The sequence below is a fragment of the Microchirus variegatus genome (genome assembly GCF_963457635.1).
Source record: "Microchirus variegatus genome assembly, chromosome: 7".
NCBI classification, from domain to species: domain Eukaryota; kingdom Metazoa; phylum Chordata; class Actinopteri; order Pleuronectiformes; family Soleidae; genus Microchirus; species Microchirus variegatus.
Window position 1 is genome coordinate 13978846 of NC_139808.1, and position 24245 is coordinate 14003090.

General features: G+C 40.4%; 1 protein-coding gene across 1 annotated transcript in view; it reads right to left on the bottom strand.

Moving 5' to 3' along the window:
* Positions 1-24245, bottom strand: part of iqsec1b (IQ motif and Sec7 domain ArfGEF 1b) — a gene marked incomplete at both ends in the record, with an annotated part of 184485 nt that overhangs the window by 121701 nt on the left and 38539 nt on the right. The gene's annotated exons all lie outside the window — the stretch shown is intronic.

Here is a 24245-nt window from a genome sequence, read left to right on the forward strand (position 1 = left end):
CATAATGCACATTTCATTAAATTCAAGAAGATATAGTTATGCATTTTCATCCAGAATCAAGGGGGTCTTTTAGAATGCTAACCCCGACTGAGCTTAATGTTGGATTTGTACACCTCTGTTCACTGCCTGCAGCATTATAATGCATCCAAACCAGAGCCTGCAACTCCCATACATGCTCTATGACAATAGGCTGAATCAGCAACAGGTTGAGAGCAGTGAGAGGAGGAGAAGGGAGGAGGGGAAGAGCAAGCAGAAGATGACACATCTCCAGAATGTACCACAGTGTGTGAGTAAGGCGAGGTGAAAGGAGAGGTTGTGAAGATAAGAAATAAACAGGAAGAAAGCACAAGACAACAGGAAGTAGATTAGAATTACACTCCGTTATCCAAGTTGTTGGCATCAATGACTTTCCCATTTCCTATATCTGAAGAGCCTGTAACATCCAACAATACAATTCATGTTTCAACAGAAAAATCACAAGTGAAAGCTGCTCAAATATTACAAACTGTGTCTTATAAATGGTTGCCACTGTGTAGTATTCATGGGTTTATATAACCCAAAATCCACTTTTTTATACATATTATGTGCTCCTGCATTGTCTAGTCACTGTATAATAGTTTTTGTTTAATTTTCGTAGTGTTTCAAAAAGTCATGTAAAATAACATGGTCACGGGCCGCGGTTGCATCGCCACTGTTAGCAGCGAGACGCCATGTTTCTACCGGAGCCTGTAAGGACAAACGCGAGAGAACAAGTCAAGCGTCGCTTTACTTGTAGCGAAAGTCCCGCCTCCACTCTCTCCGCTTCGTTTGCTACGGCCGCGGTAGCTCGCCCTCTACCTCGCCGGCTTCTGACAGCTCTACCGCGGCCACGAAGAGCTGTCCCTTGTCCTCGTCCTCATCCTCGCCATCTCCCCCTCCCTCTCGTTGTCTGAATAAATACTAGAACCTCATCTGCTGACACGGAGAAACACGACAAGGACGACATTTGACCGGCTGAGGATACCGTAGCGCTCAGGGAAAGGAGGGGGTGAGCAGAGGAGCAGTTTGTTGTTGTAAATTTCAGCCTCTCCTCTAGATGTTACTATAAACAAACTACTTACTTCACCTTAAAGTCTAAAAAGCAGCGATGGAAAGTTTGTCCTATACACATCCTCATTTGGGGTGTACTTTTATTTCGTAAGTCTCTAAGATCTTTTTTGCCATTAACACAGACATTGCCAGGATTTGTATTCCTCATCGACACCAAAACCTGGTCCTCATGAGGTAGAGGCTAATTTCTCCGGAACTGGTTACGTTTTTGCTCTAACTGAATTGTGGTCAGATTATGGTTATGGTTATAGGCATTAGCAGGTTATGGTTAAAGTTAGGGACAACACTTAGTTCAGGCCGTCCAAATAAAGTACACTAGCTGCACAAACCAGTGTGTGTGTGTGTTTGTCTGCAAAGGGATGACATTATGGCCAACTAAACTAAACAGTTACAGTACACTAATAAAGTGTCCACCTCTTTGGCAAACTGGCAAACTCAGCACCTGAGCTAAGAGGAAACTTTTTCTGATGTTAACAAAGCACTTACTAATAGTTGTTCATGGCAATATGAGAGGTTTGAAGGTTTATTTCGAGTACAAATAGACAAACGGCAAACTATGCCATTTGTCACTGTCAGCCAAAGCAAATCACAAGTGTTTTTTTTTTTTTTTTAATCTGGCTCTCCTAGCACCACAGTCACCACATGTAAGAGGCTGCCCAGAAAATGTTCATCAGAAAAATGTTTAGCGAAGTGTTTTCTATGGTGCTTATAAACCCACACAAATAAAGACCAGACATCTGCAAATAATATGTTCTCAGAAAACAAAATATCCCATATACTTTCTCTTCTTACAACAATAAATCATTAATCTGAACTTTGGTAAATGGTTCAATGACACTGTTAAGTTATATATATATTTTTATTTAATTTTTACTTATTTTTTTGTGACCAGGGAGATGTGCAAAGTAAGAATTTCATTGTGCAGTGTGACGTCTGTCTTAACTGAACAATAAACCTCTTGAATCTTGAATCGTGAAACGGTCAATTTATGTAGTGCTTTTATAGTCTTGATGATAAAAGTGCTTTATACTGTAGTTGTACATATTTAGCACAGCTTGATACAGGGCTTTTTCTATCAAATGTCATTCATCCAATTGGGGTTTAAGTGTCTTAAGTGTCGAGAAATACATTAGCATATAGGCTTGAGGAGATGGGGATCAAACTCCCTACCTTCTGTTTGGAAGACAACCCATTCTCAATTTGAAAACAGTAACAGATGTCTCTGCTTAACTGATTAGTCACTTTGAATATTGACCTTTGATTCGCAAAAGTCTTAAGCATGCATCCTTTCAAGCAAACCACAACAAAAACAAAAAGTCTTTCGAACATTCAACTTTTTTGGTCGAGCACAAATTATCTCTGTTTTTTGGAGTTTCTGCTGTCGAAAAGTGGTCGGCTGAAGACTGTGGGTCCCGTGTGATCAATCATCAGTCGTAGTCCCCGTCTCCAAAGTCTTAAAAATCAGTTGTGAGCATGAAGGGGAGGCTGAGCTCACAGATACCCCTCAGTGCTCTGATATGATTGATATTGTGGGGCAAAAAAGTTTGGAAACTTTAGTTTGGTTTAAGCATTTCAAAATAACTATGTTTTTTTCTAACAAAGACATTCTCACCTTTTGGTCAACTTTTCTTCAGATGTTATTCACTTTGTATTATCCCCATGAGCAGAGAGGAACGTCCAGACAAAGCTTGGCTGAACACAAGTCACCAAGAGCCCAGGGTGGCACATGGCTGCCGCGGTGAATCGACGACTGGCCATAAAACAAAACAGCCATACGTCCTTTGCTCTGTAATTGCTGCAGTGGGCTGAGTAATTGAAGAAGCATTTGTCACTGAACTATCTCCATAAGGTCTAATGAGGACCAGTATGTGAGACAATTTGCGGCAGGGGGCTTTGGTCTGCTCGTCTCCCACACCCAGAACAAACACACTGCCCAGGAAAGTTATCTCACAAAAATGTTTTTCTTGAGTTTCCTAGTTTTAAAATAAAACATGTTTTGCTCTCTCCTTTGGGAAAAAAAAAAGTGTAAAGTCAATTTCTGTGAATTGATTTTTCCCCAATCCTGACAGCAGCAACAACAGCAGCACCTGTGTCTGACAGGCACACTGGCATACAAAAAAAAAATCCCACACACTTACAGACATAACATTTTCTGCTATTATCAGAAGGGCTCTGCAAAACCTGATACACAGAGTCCCACTTCTGTGTGGGACTTTCCACCAGTTTGAGGTGATTTTGATGATCTCAGAAACCTTCATAGTGGACAACTGTGGTAGAATTAACTTGTATGTGTGCATGTGAAGAATAACAACTATTGTTTTGCCTTGAAGAAATTTTGGGCGGGATTGGACAACCTTTCCAACAGGCTCCAGTTGCTATATTCCCAAGACAGCTTATAGATATTGATTCCATTAGCTATATGAGTTTTAAATAGATATAATTTGTGCAAAATGAATCTGGGTAAGTACCATAAGGAAGTATGCCACCCCTGTAGTAGTGTCTCCACATAAAAAACATACAATTTCCTACTTTAACCCATTTTTGCTCAGTAATACTTTTTTTTGCAAAAAGGTCTAGAAAGTCTCGAGGAACCTCTGCTGTTATCGTCTGCTACAGAGCAGCGATAACAGTCAAGTTACTAAAAAAATACACAAGCCTTTACTTCACAAAGACTGTACAAGTTACACAGGTTACCTGGGCTGATCTATAATGTTGATTTCAACTATTGGCCATGTCTTCATTCCAACTTTCTCAGCTGCTGTCACTGTTAGCAGGCAATAAGTCGCACCTGCTGTCAGCATGTTTATACTTAGACACACCCCATAATCACAATACGACTAATGACTTCATTATAGTATCATAGGAAATGATTCAGTTTTGTAAGACACCATCAACCATCATTGTACATAGTTAACAATGTCACAAATTTCCTGAATGGAACCGGCATTTTAGCCAAAACAACTAAACCTTAAGCTGTCCAGCTAAATTACAGCATATTCCAATTACAGCACACTTTTATATGAATGCAATAATTGAAAAATCATTTGGCACCGAATGACAAAAGCTGGAACAGACCATGACGGGGGAGCTGTGATTATTTTTGATTTGACATTTTGTTGACATTAGTGTGCAACATCAACCAGTGTTTAATCTGTAGGTGCAACTGACCTCATTATATATGTGTCATCTGGACTGAAAGATAAAAACAAATACAGCAACATCATCATTGAAGTGTGAACTTCAAGACCCAATGTAGTGCAGCTTGTGATGACAAAACGTATCAACCAGCAACATGTCATATGGATAAACCTGCCCCAAGGACAAATGGGCTGTGCTCCTCAGTGACCCCACGCTTCCAGTGATAATCTCTCCATATGAGGTGATGTCCTGGATGGAGATTTTGCACTGCCTGCCACATAAGCTCCCCGTTATCACTAGAGTGCAGGTCCTCTGCTTACATAATGGTTGTCTCTAAACACACTGGTCCAAAAAACTTTGTATGTGTCAGAAGGCTGGCAAAGTGGTTTCAAGGACTAACGGAGCTAATGGTTTTCGACAATACATTGAGGTTCATAGTCAATGCGGAGTCTGCCGGCGTGTTGAGAATTGCTCACTGCTACAGTTAACATGCGTCACCACAGAAAAAAAGTTTAGTTCTTTTAAAATTGCCGTATATTTCCCCAATGTGGGACTAATAAAATATTACTTAATAGTCTCTCATCTTGAGTGAAGCAGAGGTGTTGTTACAGTTAAGTAGTGGACACAGAATGGACCTCAGCTCATTGAGTAGCATTTACCTCTTATTAACATTAGTTTAGTTACATATGATCATCAGTGGGATTGGGAGCCAATATTCAGTGGGATCCAGGGACATGAACCCTTGTAGAAATATTTTGGGCATCGACTTCTACATTCTATTGCCCCTAATCCATCATATACACTGATTGCTATTATTTGTATTATTTATATTATTTTGTAGTGGATCATTCTCACACACACCTTGTGTCCACTTTGCTTAATCCCCACATTTGTATGTTTTGGACAGTGGGAGGAAACTGCAGAACCTGGAACATAAACCACACACACACACTGGGAATGCAAACTCTTTGCAGAAAAGCCTTTTTTCTGACCAGGTTGTGAACCCAGGTCAGTGCTACCCACTACATCAACCATGTGGCCCTAAGGTGAATCAATAATAGGAAAATAAAGAATCAAGATGTTTGAGATAAACTAAGAAAAACTAGGATCCAAAAGTATGATGAGGAGAAACATATTGACCAATGCTCCATGAATCCTGTACATGATACTTTAATGTCCCATCTGGATGAGTAATTTTCACTCAAAACTGTGTCAGTGGAAACTGACATGTCAGATAAACAAGCACTGTGCACACCAGACAGTGATCAGAGACTACACTTGGCAAATTAGTCTACATAATTAATGGAAAACACTGTTTGGATAATCCAACAACTCCCTGCATCTGGATGCAGATAAATTAAAGACTGAGACCAAAGCATTTTGTGTGCCACTTATTTTGCCCTCACACAAACTGTTTGCACAAGTAACCAAGGTCAAAGTGGGGGGCACAAATTTTCCTCTCCAAGTATCAAAAGGGAAACCCCAATTTTTATGGATGCTGTCTGCATTAAGCTTTTCCCTTTACATAGGTCCTCATTACAGAGAAAGAACGTAGATTATGTCCAAGTCTGTGAGATCGACAGATACTTAACATAGACAGCATCCATTATATTGGGGTTTCAGCTTTGATTTTGGGAGAGGTGAAAGTGGACAAAACTAGACATGTCCATGAGATAGTTGTTAGGCGTTTAACAATGTCCCGTCAATCGACTGACATCAGTATGTGTAGAAGTTCAAGGAAGTGATGGTGATAAGTCAATATGGTACATTCCCCTCCCTTAATCAGCACAACACCAAGGTCAGCTGTGAAAACAAAGTCATGTGCTGCTGCTGCTGCACCGTCACCACTCCAGCTCAATCCATCAGGGCTCAGTGCACAAAACAGTGAGCTTTGACAATGAAGAGATAAACAGAAATGCATGTGGAGTGTCTGAACCTGTCTTACAATACAAATCGCTAAACTAAACTAAGTGCATGTGAGACCTTTTTTCCCCTGCTGACACAAATCCCAGCAACAGAACATTTTATTTCCTCCCGATGGGTGAGAAGTGAGTACTTCTGTCGGTTACATCACACAGAGAAGGGTTAAGCGACTTTGCTTCGCGTAATACGAAAATCTTAATCTGTGTATATAAGTATGTTTCTCTGTGGTATTACTGAAGAAAAGAGAGCTATGTAACTGTCATTCACTTCTATTTTTCCGAGAAAGTCATCCAACAACAAGTCCTTTCTGTTGCACTCTTGCACACTTGTAGGCCTGATTATGACGAGATCAAACCATTTTCTCCAAAGAATCACAGGGTGATCTGAGAGAATTTAACATCATGCAACAATATCACTTCAACAAAATCTGAAAATCAACTTTGTCGTGAACCTCCTTCTATCTCCTCTCTTCATCTAAATTCTCTCGATGTCAATAAAATCTAGTGGGAAAGATATTTATAAGCTTCAGTTCTAAAATCAAAAATGTAATAATTGGTGCCCACTGCAGAGCTCACACCAAGTAATGAGGTCTGGCTTAAAAAAACAAAAAACAGAGCCTACCTCACTATTAATTATTGCAGTTAAATCACATCTTTGAGAACTGGGATCTGCATTACATGAAGCCTTTGTGCTCAACTGGGCCATTTCACTGTACTGTGCAGTGCCACCACCACCACCACAGGCATTGTGCTGATATGCTGAAGGAGCCACTTCACAGAACATGCATGGCCTACATCATCTTATTTCCCAGGAGCAGATTAAGGAATGGAAAAACAAACACAGGCCCGATAATGCATTAGTATAATCAGGAACATGGGCCCATCTGGCTGTATAGTAGTTAGGCTCACCATGGTGGACTTCATAGATTGTGGCAAGAACATGAGCTATTTTCAATACTCTCTGCACAGCAGAACAAATTGAGACCAAATTAATTAAGATGGCATTAACAACCTGCTTTACCTTGTAAACTATCGTCACCAATGAATTGTCTTTTGGAGGAAACCTTAATTTTGTTCCATAATATATTAATATCCATCCATCCATCTTCTACCACTTTATCCACCACAGGAGGTACACCCTGGACAGTTCGCCAGTCCATCGCAGGGCCATATATAGAGACAAACAACCATTCAAACATTCACTCACTCTCACTCGCACACCTACGGTCACTTAAGTATGTCCAATTTACCTAACCCCCATATTGCATGTTTTTGGACTGTGCGAGGAAACCGGAGAAGCCGGAGAAAACCCACACTCACACACGGGAAGAACATGCAAACTCCATGCAAAAAAGGCCCTTGTTCCAACCGGGGCTGAAAGCCGACTCTTCAATCAATGCTTTTTGCTGGAGGGCACAGCTGAAGTTGCAATATGCACTACTTCACCAGCAGCTCCCTGATGCCAGTTACTTAAAATGAAAGGGGTGTACATTATACACTCAGAGATAACCAAAGCCTGTTAGCCAACCATTAACTTTTAGTCATCGAGATTTTAATGTTCTATTCATGGATGAGCAGAGTAATGATATACCATACCCTAACCAAGTCTCATGAGACCTAATTAACTTTAACTGTAAACAATATTACCCATATTCTTTATGTGGAATGGCAAGCAGGTTGGAGGCTGGAACACGGGGGAGCAGTGGGGAGTGAGGTGGATAAAGCACAAGGATAGATTCTTTTTGCTCTTCACTGTTGACCTCATGTTTCTTTGATCTCTATATTTGCACAATATATCTGTGCTGTCTTGTAAAGTGGAAGTTGAGAGGTGGAGTGGGCATGGTTTTCTGCCCCTTTCTTCTTCTTTTTGTTTTCTGTGTTTGTGTATTCATGAGTTATATCCTATGGTCACAAAAAAAAGATTTGTAGTGTGTGACACAATAAAAAGATATGAATACAATATTTTTGATAACAAGGTATTCATTTTTCATTGGGTGAATAATAGAACACAGGGATTCACAACATCAGACATTCAAAACTGAATACAACAAACCAATAGGCCAGTGTTTACCATTAATCAAATGGGCCTGAAGTTTAGACACCAATATTTGTCCTATACACCACAATAATCCAAAATGTTTTACACCTCACAATAACATAAAAGATCTCCGACTCAGTATTTTGTGCTGTGTGCAGCTTTTCCGCACTGCCGTTATCTGCCTCACAAACACATTGACACATCTGTCAGTGTTGGACTGGACAGCAATAGGATCCAGCATGTCTGTGGTCCTGTGGACTGTCAAAACATCCATAAACCCTTTGGCAGAGTAGACCTCGGCACAAAACCTGCTATCATTGTCACTGGGGTGTGTGAGATTGTACTGTGTGCATGTACAGTTGGCAATCATCATGCTCAACCCTGACAAACAAGCCAGACCTAACTTTGTATTGAGGACAGCTTTTGTACGTTGTTGTTGCTATTGTGTTTTTCCAGATTGGCAACATGTTCCTGTGGAATTCTGGTGGCAATCAGTTGACTGTGAGAGTCGCAGTGGAGCATACCTGCTCAGATGTTAATGACATCCAAAAGATTAGTTACTTCAGTGGCAAGCCTCAGGAAGTACATCTAGTTTACTTTGTCTAATTTGTCTAATATGATACAGAAGACAGGTCTCTAAAATAAAAATAAAATAATATGTTATATGCAACAGTCTGATACTTCAATGGATATTGAAAACCTTCTACCTTCTGTAGCTGAAGTCAAAGTTTAGTGCACCAAGCTTGACAGCAAAATCTATTTTCTATGTAATTACTGGTGGGTTTTGGGGAGGCAAATAAATAATGTTGCCAAAAGATTCTTGCAAAGTGTTGCATCATGCTCAGGGTTGGGCCATGTCCTTCCCAGTCAAAGTGCTAAGTCACTCTATTTTGGATGTTATCTTTATCAAATCAACTAAGGAGCTTTAAGTAGCTTTCAGTCTTCAAAATGACTTCAAAACTGTACTTCAATACCTTCCACCACTGCAGAGAGACATTGAAAAGTAGGTTGCTGGTTGTGTGGTCATAGAAACACCAATATTTATATTATATATTTAATGGTAACTTCCTTTACTGTGTGTTTCATATGCTTCATTCATCATGATTAACATAGACAGCAATATTGACTGCCCCTAATTATGATAATTATTTAACAGCACTCCTGTTCACATGAGACGTTCTCCTTTGCATATCACATACATTTTAAAAATAACTTTCTCTGAAATCATTCAGGAGTTATTGCAAAAACCACAAAAATGTATTTGTTTTTCCTCATTGCAATGCAAATGCTTGGAGCACAGGAATCTAATAAGGTTGTAGCCTTTATGGTAGGAGCCTTTACGTTTCTTCGCCCTGATTAGATAGAGCAGTGCTGCAGTAAATGTAGAGATTTCTTTACACAGGTGTGCTGGTGCATACCACGTGCCGGCATACAACTACAGGCCTTTACAGCCTTGTTAACCTTGGCTTGCTTCTTTTTGCAGAATGCCATGTCAGCAAGAACAGTGCATTTCTCTCAGTGACGCAACATAAATCATTTTAAATCCATCATTCAATGAGTTGGTAACCCAGCCACTGGGGTGGGGGGCAGATGCAGTGTACTCCTAGTGCCAGTCCCAAGCCCGAATAAATGAGTTGGGTTGTGTCGGTGGGGGGTATCCAATGTAAAATCTATGCCAAATCAAACATGCAATGAAAACAATACACAGGACTCCAGACTAACTGTTTTGCATTGGTTGGACTGGTGTGCTAAACTTTTACATTTAGGTGTACCAGCACAAATGGTTGTTGAGGACGCACCCAGAACACCGAGGCATCGGGAATTGGACACAAGCTGACAGAACTGGGATGGGGGACAGCTGGTGACAGCATCACAGAACAGACAGTGCTCGAGGGAAATTGTCAATGGCTTATGGTCCAGGAGGAGCAAGGAGTTCTAGTACCAGCACAAAAGTTAGCATTGATTCTGTTGACAAAATGTAGGGGAAATATGGGGGAAATTATGGTGCACTAGTCAGGCAAAGAAAAAGCTTCGAAAAATCTACGGTCACATATGCAACCAAATAGGTCTAGAGGTCTAGAGCCCTGATACTGCCATACCAGAATGGTTAATTCCCGGGTTAACACCTGTGGTATTAACCAACAAGAGAGTAGAGTGAAGAGTAGAGGGGTAGGGCATGTTAGGAGGCAGCAAGACAGAATGAAGTGCAAAAGTCTGGGAATGAGAGTCGGGAATTTAAAAAACCATTACATTTGATGGAGAGAAGACGGGGAGATATATTGCATGCACGAGTGACCAAGTGTAAGGGAAGCAAGGCCAGGAGCATTGGAGGTGGATTTAAACTGTTCTACCATAGTTTAGATAGAAAGCAAAATGGGGATTCCTGAGGAAAGAGTTTGGGAAGAGTGATCTGGAGGTGACGAGAGTCAGACAGAATCATCAGTTCGAAGCTAGAAATTGAAGGTGTGATGCTGGATGTTGTCAGTGCTTATGCGCTACAAGTTGGTTGTCAGTTGGACGAGAAGGAAAAGTTCTGGAGTAAGTTGGACAAAGTGGTAGAGAGTTCTTTCAGAGGAGAGCGAGCGATGATTGGAGAAGACTTTAATGTTGGTATGTTGGTGAAGGGAACAGAGGTGATGAGAAGGGGAACAAGACAGTAGTGAGAACTGTTCTGATGTATGGCATGGAGACAGTGGCACTGTCCAAAAAGACAGGTGGAGGTTGAGCTGGAGCTGGCAGAGCTGAAGATGTGTTTTTTTTTTTGTTGGGAGTCACCAGGATGGACAGTTTTAGAAATGAGCATATTCAAGGGAAGGCTCAGGTTGAACTGGGGATAAAGTAAGTACCATGGACAAAGGCTTTTGAAGATGGAGCTGCCAGGCAGGATGAAAAGAGAAGGACCACAGAGAAGGTTCATAGATGTTATGAAGGAGGAAATGAGGACAGTTGGCATAATAGGGACACAAGGGAGAGGGCAAGATAGAGGCAGATGACCTGCTGTGGCGACCCCTAAAGTGGAAACCCAAAACAAAAAGATTCAACACGGGTTAATGCGCTACAGCTGCCAACAGACCTGGTTCACCTCACTCCCATGAGACGAGGAGATAGCAGGAAGTGAGAAGGGTGAAGGGAAGGTTAGCAGTGACAACACTGCTTGTCTGCAAAATGACAAACCTAGAACGCCAGAGAGTCCTGTGGGACAACAGAATATAAGACCGTGGAGCAAACAGTATATTCATCAAGTACGACACAATAGGCCTCTGCACTCTACTTACCCACACAAACACGCAATATGTGTCCTTGTCTAAGGTTAGACTGATATTCTTGCTCGGTGATTTTATCACTTGTGATATGAGAGAATCATTGGTCGCTTGCATAAAGTCACTGATACTATCAAAGTTATCAGAATGGCTGACTTTAAAGTGCTAAACGCTTGTTCCAAAAACAGTTGTTCGCAGTAACATGAGGCTTTAAGTGAACTGCAGACTCATCACCATGCTTTTTTTTTTCCAGATATGTAAATTAAAGGTGCCATATGTACGCATGTGGCCAAAAACAGTTACTACATTCAAATTCAAAAAAACATTTTAGGTTTTGTTTTCTGACGTAACTGGCAACCCGTGGTTGCTCGGCAGCTGAGACTCTACTGACTGCAATGATTGGTAGACAGCAGTAGGTGGCGCCACATGCCAAAATGTGATTTCAAAATGTAAACATGATTTGCAGTTTGCAATATTTTGTCTGTACTGTTGTTGTTGGTGAGTTCAGTTAATTATATGAACATTATTCCTGAGTCTCTGTGACATATTAGGAATTTTATGACCAGTTGCTTTAGATTTATTACATAATGCACCTTTAAATGATTGTATTGTTTTCCTTTATCAGGTTGTCTTTGAGTATTCACCTTTCTATAATTATTATTTTGTTGTTGCTTATTTCATTTATATGACATTTATATTACATATGTATACATGTTTGAAATAAACTACGACTTATTTCTTTACAAATTCAAACTGCGGATGTCACTCGCACATTCAAGGTAGAGAGTCAAACTTATAGAGAGTACCTTTACTTTTGCGGATGTTAATGTTGTAAACAAAAGACAAAGTTGCCTCCCTCCCTGCAAGGTAACTTTGAATAAATCCATTTCCAAACCTCAGCAAATGAAGTTTTCTGAATACAAAGCCATTTGACTCTAGGTCATATTCACATACATTATTTGTGTGCGTTGCTATTTTACCTACCCGACAAAGGCAACACACAAAATTAGAGTTTGTTACTCGAGGGCTCTCATTAAATTGCCATGAAGAGACAGTGGGAGTTTGGGGGGAGCCTTATGTGAAAAGCGAAATGAGAAGGAGAGCTCAATGTCAACAGTAAAATGAAAAAAAAGGGAGCAGCCTCATTCCCATACATTACATTAAACAATGTTTCTTGTACAGTAATATCATACAATTCTGGTGCATATACCAGAGACTAATATGATGCACTATCAACTGTGTATCATCAAATAGAGCAATGTGTGTATGTGTTGCAGATGGTCCAAGAGTAATCCACGAGTGTTATTAAATCCCCTTAAAGGGATACTTCACTGATTAGCATGTGGCTTTGTATTGCTAGAAAAGCATTATTATTTTTTAGAAGTTTTGCTGTCCTCCCTCATTTTTCCCCTCATTTTACAATAAAAGCGTTTGTGTAATCCTCCTCTGACGCGTTATGACGCGTAACGCGTCATATCGCGTCAGAGGAGGATTGCGCAACGTCGAGATTAGAACTACAATATTAGGTTCTGCACTTTTTTGACTCACCCACAGGGGGACGAGACTTCCCAGAATAGACGAGACTTCATTCCCAGAATGAAAACACAGTGTCCGCCATCTTTGCTAAAAGCTACCACCGGCTCTCGCTCTCTTTAATTTGGCCTTGTAAACTCAGAAGACAATGACAGAATGTAGTTTTCAAACTGATATGGCTGCGAGGGAAAGGACCTGCTTTTTGGCGTTGCCCGCGGCCGGAACCGGGTACCTGGAGAACTTTTTCTGGGCACTTGAATGTGCCGCCGCGGGCTCTGGCTGCCGCAGCGGAGCGAAGCTGCACACACTTCGGCCTGGCACTGGCCGGACCTGGAGCAATTCGCTCCAACTCGGCCGGGCGGGCAACGGGGGTAGCGGGCGCCGGTCCGGTGGATGAAGGAAACGGGATAAACGGCCGCCTCAATATAAAGTGAGTATTTTTTTTTTTACCACCGCATTTATCCATGTTTACATGTGACGCCAGCTGAACTAACGTTAGCATATTTACAGTTCATTCACATGTAAGAACAGATACTTCGATTCGCTAACGCTATAATCATTGTTTTACAGACAGTCATATCACCTAACACCTTACCATCACTGGAGTGGATCCACAGACTGGGGAAAGACGATCGTCTTGTTTTACCTGACTGTGTTGTTGAGAAGAACATACGCAGCTCCTGAAAACAGTACTGTCTATGAAGACTGTTGATAATAAGTCTGATTTTTCTTTTTATGACTATTAATATTAAAAATCTAAATTCATATATGTTGTGGTTTATTTTCTAGCCCTTAGTGTTCCTCTATTACAGTATTATTAGATGAAAAGTGATTTAATTTGGAGAAAAGGGTTGATAAACATTTCAGAATTAATAAAATCAGTAACTATTCAGCCTCCTTCCTCAAGTCTTTACTTTACAAAAATGTACAAATGCATGCAGGGTGTGAAGGTGAAAAAAATAACTTTATTATTCACAAAGGAAAATGTTTTACCATCATATTCAAGAGTACACATTAAAAATAATCAAGGAGCCATATCTAAAATCATGTCTAACACAATATGCAAACAAAAAATAAATAATGAAACATGTAGAGCGGTGTCAGAATCTGATGTGGGACAGCTGGAGGAGTCACAGTGGTGAAGAGGAGCAGAGCTGGATGCTGTGAAGAGTTTCTCCAAGACTTGATTAAACCAGGCTTCAGCTGTAAAGGACAAGGAATATAATTACACATAAAATATGAACGAAGATTTTACTTCTTTTCAGGAAAACAAACATTTCAGCTAAATATACCAACTGGGTGAGCTGTGAGCATTATACTGTTGTCTATATAGGCGTCTTGAACAAACATGAACAACAATAAAACATTTGAATAACACTGACATTATTCTCCAGCGAAAACAAGGTGACTTTACTTTGCTAACAGAATACGTGTATATAACGTGTGTGTAATTGTCAATCAAACGTTACGTTTACAAAGTTGTTGCTTCACTGCCGACAACTATATCACATCGAATACTATGATCAGAAATAGAATGGCATATTATCGCCAGTCTTACCTCTCAGTTACGTCTTCCTGCTGGAACTGTAGACTGTGAACCCCGCTAGCTTCCAGGTTTTTTTCTTTCGATTTCTTCACTCCAAACAAGCTTAGCATAGCTTAGCTTTCAAGCTTCAGCACCGCTCTGAATCTCTGACCGGCAAATAATGGGAACTTACTGCTTGTCCTTTCCTTGTTTTTACTGCACGTCCCGATATAATTTAGCACAGTAGAGAACAATCCTGTGTAACCTGCAGGTCCGTTATGTATCCGGAATGTATATGTAGCTTTTCCCCTCGGGGATTTGTGTCCGTGTATCACGCTGTCTGCTAATGGACGCGTCTGTGTCTCTCGGGAGCAACAATGGCGGCGTGTGAACTCTCGCTGGAAACGAGCGCTGTGCATTCTGGGAGTTGGTGTCTTTCGTGTACATGAGCGATAAATACATTTTTCTGCTTTTCTCAGCCAAGAAGGCACTTGCTTCAAATATTATTTCACATTTATACTACATAGATGACCTAGTTTTAATAGACATCCATCTTCTCAACGGTGAAATATCCCTTTAACACTGCAAAGACATAAAATGATCATAAATAATAATCATTTTTGACAGGTCTTTTTTTCTAAATTCAATTCAGGTACTCTGTGGTGTCAGGTACTGCGACACCACAGTGGTCACCATGAAAAAATAATTTGAATGTGCAGTCGCATGTAGCTCAGGCAGCACTCTGTAGTGTTGGCATTAGCTGATTGGTGGTTGAGCTTTGTTTCAGAGCCTTGACTTTGTTCCGAAAGCTTTACTTTGTTCACTTAGTACAATTAGTCTGGTATTGTATTCACTGACTGCCGATATCCGCTGCTGTGCAGAAGGCCACCAACACCCAGGGACCTGAAGGTTAGTCATAGTAAGGCACCATTCAGATGTAGTTTTCGAAAAAAAAAAAAAAAGGCATGAAATATGTTTTCTGACATCTTTATTTAAGGCACTTGGAGGCTGAACTCCTGTCGCGTCTGTTAATCAGCAATCAAAATGTGCATGCTGAGCAGACAATGAAAGCAGTTTACTCACCTCTTCTCACTCGGCTAAGACAAAAAAAAAACACTGTGTGGAAATGTGAAAATATGTGGAAAATATTACACCTTACTACCCTCAATTGGTTCTCTAAAATCTATAATAGAAATACTAAATAGGAATACTTGTGCAGCTGTCATCACCAGGCCAAAGCAATGCCATTTTGGCAGGAAATGGTGCTGTTCACATCCGTAGACTTGTATAACCAGCATCATGTACACCTGAATATAATGTGTCAGGTAAACTCATCTCTGCACTGGCTGGAAACACAAGGAAAACCTATATTGGGAAACACTTTTGGGAAACACTATGAAATCAATAAATACTTGCAAGTGACATTGAGAGTGATGTCACTTGCAATAAACTCATAGGCTGAACTGTTTATTTTCTAGATCAGGCAACATGAATGAAAAACATGCATAAAAAAATCACTCTGATTATCAAGATATACAATCACTCCCACAGTCATTCACATTATGTCTACCAGCTGAGTGGTAAAATCCAGCTGTTTGCTGTTGTTGTTTTTTTTTATCATCCTACTTGTCTTATTTCTTCTATTATTGAAAACCACAGCAATCACTGACAGCAGCTTTAACCCATTAAGGCCTGAAGCGCCTGGAAAAAATGCCTCTAAAACCTGAGCTTCAATGGCTACTAAATAACTGATTTCTCAGCCTCTGTATTGTGTTCCTATATGTGACCCGCCACGGACCAAAAGGCAACAAGTCGGCCAGCGCAAAACGAGAAAAACAGGAAAACGTTTTTTTTGCCAAAATTAGGGATTTTCGTTACACAAGTTGAAGTTTTGAAGAAGCCACTACATGCTTCAAATCACAGTATTGTGGGTCTTAAAACCATAAACTTTGTGTTTGAATTAAGGTTGTTTTATCGCTGTGAATCGCTCCTAGTTTGGGTGTGGTGATCTCACATTCCAGAGCCTTTGTTGTTTTTTCAGCCAATCAGCTGACGATCACGGAGAATACACATGGCTAATTATACGGAGAGAGAGTGTGTCCAGCGTATGTGTGCAGTGCGAAATTAAAGCGTGATTATCATCAAAGCTTTGTTTGACAAAGGAAGACAAAGAGAACAGGACAATAAGTCAGCTGTGGCTGAGCAGCTTTTTCACGGACAGGGACAGCGAAAGCACAGAGACGGTGTGTGTGGACTGTTAGCATTTTAAGCTAGCGATCTTTATGCTAACGTGTTAGCAGACTTCATCGTCACAAAAACAACAAACAGATGATTATTCAGCGGCTGAAAAAGAGCAGGACACACACGGTAGTTGTCTGAGATGATGACATGACGCCAGCACCGCGCATACTCCTATCAAATTGGACTTTTGGAGGCGAACAGACGTAAAACTGCAACGAAAAGGAAGCAAGCCCGGACCTCTTATGATCGGAGGCACTGAAGTTCTTATGGGGTGAGTTTTCATTAACGTTGTTAATCGATGTTATATTAGTGTTCATTCAAAGTCACATACAGACGCACATAGGGACGCTGTCTTTTAATAATCCACTGTGCGTTTCATAATGCCGTTTGGCTACATTGTTATTAGCTGTGCTCGCTTAGCTTGCTAGCTCGGTACTGTATTATTACAATGAGAATGATGCGCACATCGAAACATTTGTTCGGTCAGATGAGCGTATTATAATCCGTAAGAGGAGCATGTCACGGCCCTCTTTGAGATTTTGTACACCCGCAGGTTCAGTTTGATAATTCAAATGCTTTGAGACGAAACTCCCGTGTTCGAAACCTAACATTGCATTGAATGATGTGTGAATGCCACACCTTTGCATGCATGAATCACACATGATTAACACAATGTGTGATGAACGTGTTAATTACACGTGCAATTCATGCACATAAAGGTGTGGCATTCACACATAATTCAAGCAATACTACTGATCAATCTATACTGATTCAGTGATTAAATGCCTTTTAACATGAACCATGATCTGAAACAAGTATTTTTTTTCTTTTTTTTCAGAATCCTGGGCATAAGGATTGGCATGTGAAGTTGCTGCCAACCCATGTGTCCAAGGCCTCAGTGTGGCGTCAATACATGAGGTCGGCTAAGGCTCTTGGTATGTGAATAAATTGATTTCTATACAATAGCCAAATGCTTATATAGACTGCAATATGTAATGTGTAAAATGTGATTTTTTTGGAAAAGTAAAATAATTATTTTCATTGTGGTTCTTGCTGTCAACAGGTAGTGGAACACAGCTCTCCTGAAAGTCGCCTCAATATTCCGCAGCTTGTTGGAACTGCAGATGGCAGAGTGATAGTAAAGACCATCGACTGGCAGACACATCTGAGTCCCTACTTTCGAAAGCTCCCACAGATCGAGAGTTATCAGCACTTTAGGTATTTATATTCAAAATTCTGCATTTTATGAATAAAAAATCATAATAGTGTTCCATGTGAACAGTGAGCCATGTTTTAAATATCCTGTTGTGTGCTTCTATTCTGTCACAGCTTTGATGCCAACAGACCAGGTGTGGTGCTTGCTCAAACTCACAGTGATGCAGAGCCTATCGAGTTTCAGCTACTGCGCAACCCAGGAGTTCTGCCCCCTGTTGACAGTCTTCCCGTCCTGCCCCCACCTGGACTGACCATGGACAGGCAGACGTATCTTTTTGAAAAAATCCGGCCTTTCTGTTCTGATGAGGCAAAATACTTCACATGCCCAGCACCAAAGGTTACAGCACAGAAGAGTAAGCAGAAGAGGGTGCGTTTGTGATGTCATCATTTAGTCCGCATATTAACTGTGATGGACAGAGTGGGTACAGCCACATTGTGGGGGAGGAACTGGTATTGAAGATGATAATATAGTCCATGGTCTGGAAAATATTCCTTCACACACTTAGATATATTTTATTTCTTTATTTTAGTTCTATGCACCATATATCTGGAACAAACTCCCAGAAAACTGTAGGTCTGCTGAAACTCTCACCTCTTTTAAATCAAGAGTGAAGACTTTTCTGTTTGCCGCTGCATTTCAGTAATTTCCAATACTGCACTGTAACCTCTATTCCTTATATATACTCTTGATTTTATTTTTTATCTTTTTATTTTATTTGTATCTATTTTATTTTTTAATCTTAATCTTTAAATTTTACCTGCTTGTTTTTATTTTGATGTTATATCTGATTTTATAAATGTCTCTTTTCTATGCTTTTTAATGCTTTATGTAAAGCACTTTGAATTACCTTGTTGTTGAAATGTGCTATACAAATAAACTTGCCTTGCCTTACATTGACATGAACTACATTCATTCCTTTTTTTTTTCCAAACTGCTACACTGTTACTGACCTGTGGGCTAACAGACATCAGATGTCACTGACAGCTAGACTGGGTGGGGGGTTGTGACCATGTTAATGTCATGCAAATGAGCAGCTATTGGCCTGGCTCCTCAAGAAGGTCGAAATCTTTCAGGCTGAATTTCTCCCTAAAGCAGTTTGAGGAGTGCCTACATTCAAATGACCACATCTTCCTCAAAAATTATCAGATGGACATGGGTTTGACATTGTTGGAAAGCTTAGATATCACACTTTCGGAATCTGTAAATAACTCCAAATGTCCCGAAGTAGACATGTGAACCCTTTTGCCATGGCTGGACACATATTATAGGAACACAATTCAAAAAGCATTTGAGAGCTCACACCTGTGGCTTTCCTGTGACATTTAGTTTATTTAGATGCAAAAATCTAAAATTAAAGTGAATAACTATTTTCAATATCAACTTGTGTCAGTGCCTTGATTTAGTCCTGATGGAGTGTGAAGAACAAGAACAACATGTAATGACTGTAACAGTCTGCTTCATATGTGACGGTGATGGTAAACCCACTGTCACCCCTGGTGCGCGGTTGTAAACACTCCGTCGATTACGGTGGTAGTTATCGTCATTATCGCCGACCTTGTCGTCTTAATTATGTCGTAACCATAAATCCCGGTTGATTTGTTCAGCGCGTTCGAAGTTATCAGCGATGACGTCATCGAAGACGAGAGAAACTCCTCACAAATCTCTCCGCTGTCAAAGTCCTCCATGTTCGCGGGAAGTAATTTCAAAACAATGTCGCGAGGAACCCTTATACCCCCTGAAAATTGATGTATCCCGCTTTACCGGCGTCTATGGTAGAATAAAACGCGCAGCCACTCTCCCAGCGTCAATGGGTTAATGCTCACGTATGCATTTGTTAAGAGTATTGTTGTATTGTTCTTGTTGCTTGGATTCTTCAACACTTTCCTAATGGAGCAGAAAGGTTTCTGTGAAATTTATGTGCTTAAACACGTTTTTGATAGTGGTGAATTATTCACTTTCCACCTGCTCGGCTAACGGATAAACAGTCAACAACCACGGTGGGACAGGAATTACAAACATCTGCCTCCTGGTACATATGTGAACGCAGCTTGTACAGTACATTCGTGCTTTGGCAGGACACATCACATGTGTCTGTTGACTGTACAATACAAATCTTCAGTTTAAGACACTGTCAAAGTGACAAATGTGTTTTTAATTATACAGCAACAGCAACTCATTTCACAGTTTATTTGGTTGATGGAAGGAAAGGATTATTTTCTTTTCAGCGGAGTGAATCTGAAGCTCCACTCTTGGGTCATCAGTATGCTGTCCTGTCGTCTCATTCAAAACACCATGTATGCAGGAGCTTTATGAGACATGACACAAAATTAAATCTGAATTTCTTACAGCAGTGGAGACATGTCAAATAATATATTACACCTATCAGGCAGTCATCTCTCAAGAGCTGGAGGTTATTACCATAAACCACTGCACAGCCCACCCCCCAAACACCCTCCATATCCACAGTCCACTGCTAAGATGAGGCTACAAACAAGAAGAGCTGAACTAATTCCATGTCTCCATCTATGGGAAGTTTTGAAGTTCAGGTTGTTACACGGCTTCAATATCCTTCCAAAAAACCTGCTCATTAGAGTTTATCCTTGACCCCATCAACAATTCAGTTCTGTGATTCTTTGCTGCTTCTAAAGCCCAATTTATACTTCTGCGTAAAGTGCTCTGCGTAGGTTACGCAGAGTCCTCTGCGTCAGCGTAGAGCCTGTCGAAGAGCCTCTGCGTCGTCTCCGACTGCACTAAATATTTTTTAAGTGTCCGTCACGCCGTCAAGGGACAACGGAGAAGGAAAGAGCTGCGATTGGTCCTCAGGACAGGCCGAGCGAAGCTGCTCTGTGCCGGCTCACAGTGAGCACCCGAGCGTCCACAGACGCGGAGCTGATCCCCGCCGATAACGCCGCTGCCGAACTATAAATACGTCATATCTTAACACACACAGCACATGTTTAGACTCTAAATGGCCAATTTCTCACCTCAAATTATCTTAAAACTGCGTTCCGTCACACAGAAAAGGGAGAAACGGCCACTGTTTCAACAACAACAGTCTTTCTCTCTCTTTCTCTCTCGGACGCTATTGCTCACTGTAGCCTGAAGCACAACAACCTTGCGCAGCGACCCCTACTGATCGGGCGGGAAATTGCAGCGTGTGTCCGTCACCACGACGCAGAAGTATAAAGGCTCGAGTCGTCTCCGTGGTGACGCAGTCGGATAACGCATTACTCAGTCGGAGAAGTATAATGTGGCCTTTAGGCAGAAGGAAACTTCTTTCACCGTGGCTTCACAGTGGCAATGTCTTCATTTAATTCAATTACCAGCAGAAAGTCTTTTATATGTACTGGGTGAAAATAAAGGATGACCACTAACATATGTATCTCATCAAGCCAATATCATATAGATCTCCACAAAAGGTTCAGAATTCAGTTGGGGCATGATTTTGTACTACTGGTTACTTGGATCACTCCTTTGCACACATACACACACACACAGTATATATACATTATATATACATATATATATTCTACACCTCGATGTGCTGGTAGCAGCCATAGCCATAGGCATGCATTATATTTTCAGTCCATGAGCACAGAGGTTCACTCTGACTCGAGGATAAACTGAAAGTAGTTTGATGGTCAAATGTCGAAGGACAATGTCACTGTGATCGAACATTTGAAAAGCCTAAAACTATATCATCACTAAAAGTTGCATTTGTTATTTTATTATTAGCAGGTTAATAGTATTGTTTTATTTGTATTTATTAAGGACACAAGACAGCCTATGCTGGCTTTTCAAACATTTGTGTTTTTCTACAATAAAAATACTTGGACTGGCCAAGTATTCTCACAGATGCATACAATTTTAAAGACTACATTTTGACAACATAATTAACTAGAAAAGCACTCTGAGAGCACAGACGTCCGCCAAGGCAGCTCAGCTCCCCACAAAATAGCAATAAAAATAGTGATAGTGTCTACGAATCGCGCCCAAAATGTAATCACTTGTTCCTGGTCCCATTGCTATTTCAGCCAAATCCATCCGCAACTTTTCGAGTTATGTTGCTAACAGACAGGCAAAAAAAACTCAGGCGTAAACATATACCTTCTTGGTGGAGGTCAATGAACTGATTGTTGATAAAATGTTTTATAAAATAAAGCAACTTTACAATACTGCAGCATGTATTCAAACAGCTATAACTTCCATACTAAATATAACACATTGCACTTCAGCCTGGGTTATATGTTGCCAAACTAGTAAAAACTCCAGTTTTCAGTGCTATCAGCCACATGCTGTTTCAGTCCCATCAAACTGGAGCATCTATCACTGTGATGAAAGGGTCGTGCTGCACGGTGATTGACTTGGAAAGAACAAGGTTTTCTACAGTCTCAAACTCCAGTGTCTCTGGGGGGGGGGGGGGGGCAATTCATCTCTTCATGCGTCTCACTTTTTCATGGGACGCCATGCAATGTGGCTGACGCACAGGGTGGTCAGGAAAAATCAAAGCCATCAGCACAGCCATCTGTAAGCTAAAACACAGCTTGTCTGAAGATCCTACACGTGTTAAGTGATGGCGCATGCCATGTAGGACCTTACTAATACTGTTAATAAAACAAAGTCAATTCCTGCAGTCAGGAAAGCCTTTCCAGCCTCTTCCAGCATCACATTAGTATTAATGGTTTTGGAGTTGCTCAATTATACAATGTCTGTAGGTGTGCTATTAATTTGACTCTCAATTAACAGTTGGTCAAAATGACTTTGACCTTCAACATCAAAAGTAAGATTTTGTTAAATTCATTTTCTCTCCACCTTGTCAACTTGGCATATGTTCAGTACACATCTGAAGAAAAAGAGAACATTCAAAATTTAAAAAATTCAACCACAATATTACATCCTAATATAATATAATATAATATAAGGCACCTGAAGATATGGTGGCTGCTACCAAAAAAGATAACACAGTTGAAGAGCAATGTTCTATTTCCCTGAAGTTATTGGTTTGGAGACCTTGGTTCCCCAAGAGTGTGGTTAAAAGAAGAGTCACTACTAGACAAAAGGGTTCCTTAATACCACACATTAGGATAGGTAAGCCACACCCAGTGAGAAGTCAGCAATGTGATCCATCTGCTATACTGTGACATGAAACAAGATATTAAAATGCATTAGTCCTTCTAGATTTGTTGAAGTTGCAGAAATTCAGTTGACTAATTAATAATGATGAATAATAGTAATGAATAATAATGATCACAATTCTAATTCTTTTAACCATAACCACAAAGAAGCTCGAAAAATAACGTGCGACAACACGGTTTTACCCCAATGTGTGACATTCACAGACAATGTAATCAACTTTTAAATTAGTCGAGTGTGGCATCAGACTCAGAATTGATAAGAAACCAATTTTAAGACTTGGATTGGGGCTAGAAGAACTTGATTAATTTGAGCTTGAAGAACTTAAAGGTCATATCTTGTATTTTTAAATAATCTATATATGTAAAAAAAAAACTGTTGGGACATTATAGCTTTTTCTTTCCGTCATGGACTGGGAGAATCACATAATCAAGAGTGCATCAGGTTTGTTCATGCTGCTTCATCTTGTCAGGTTTAGAGTAAATAAATTACAATTAGTATAATGAAGAACTTGAAGAAGAATTAAATAAACCCAGATAATGTTGCATAGCTAATATCATATCTACTGCACAAAGTGTGAGTAAAAGAACTATATAGTCAGGACTGAGCAGAGTCAGTGTACTGTGACTACAAAAGATGACAGAACTCCTTGCAGACCTGGAGGAAGAATCGACCAAAGAAAAGATGAGAATCTGAGAAAATAGCAAAAAACAATCTTATCTGGTGCTGAAAAGTGAGCATACACAGCACCTCGAGTCCAGGAGGATTAAGAATTTGATGAGGCCGTGTTTGATGACATGTGACTGTCAGTGGTGTGGAGAGAAAAGCATGTTCACAGGCAGAAATAATGAGAATGTCTGTGGAGAAACATGGGCTTAACATGAGGCACATGCTGAACCTGAGACACCAAAGTTTTTCGCTTTAAATGTGACTAAGGCGAAGACATCAATCAGGAGAGGAGGGAATTAAATAGAAGCAACTTACTTATATAAAAAAAGCTTTTATATTAAAGGAGTTAGCATGGATAGAATAACATTAAGTCCAGTTATACAAGTGAAAATCATGATGCTGCACTACCGAGTCAAAAAAATGGAGACCGGAAACTGCACTGACAGCACAACTTTACAGTTGGTTAAATAAGAAGATCCTC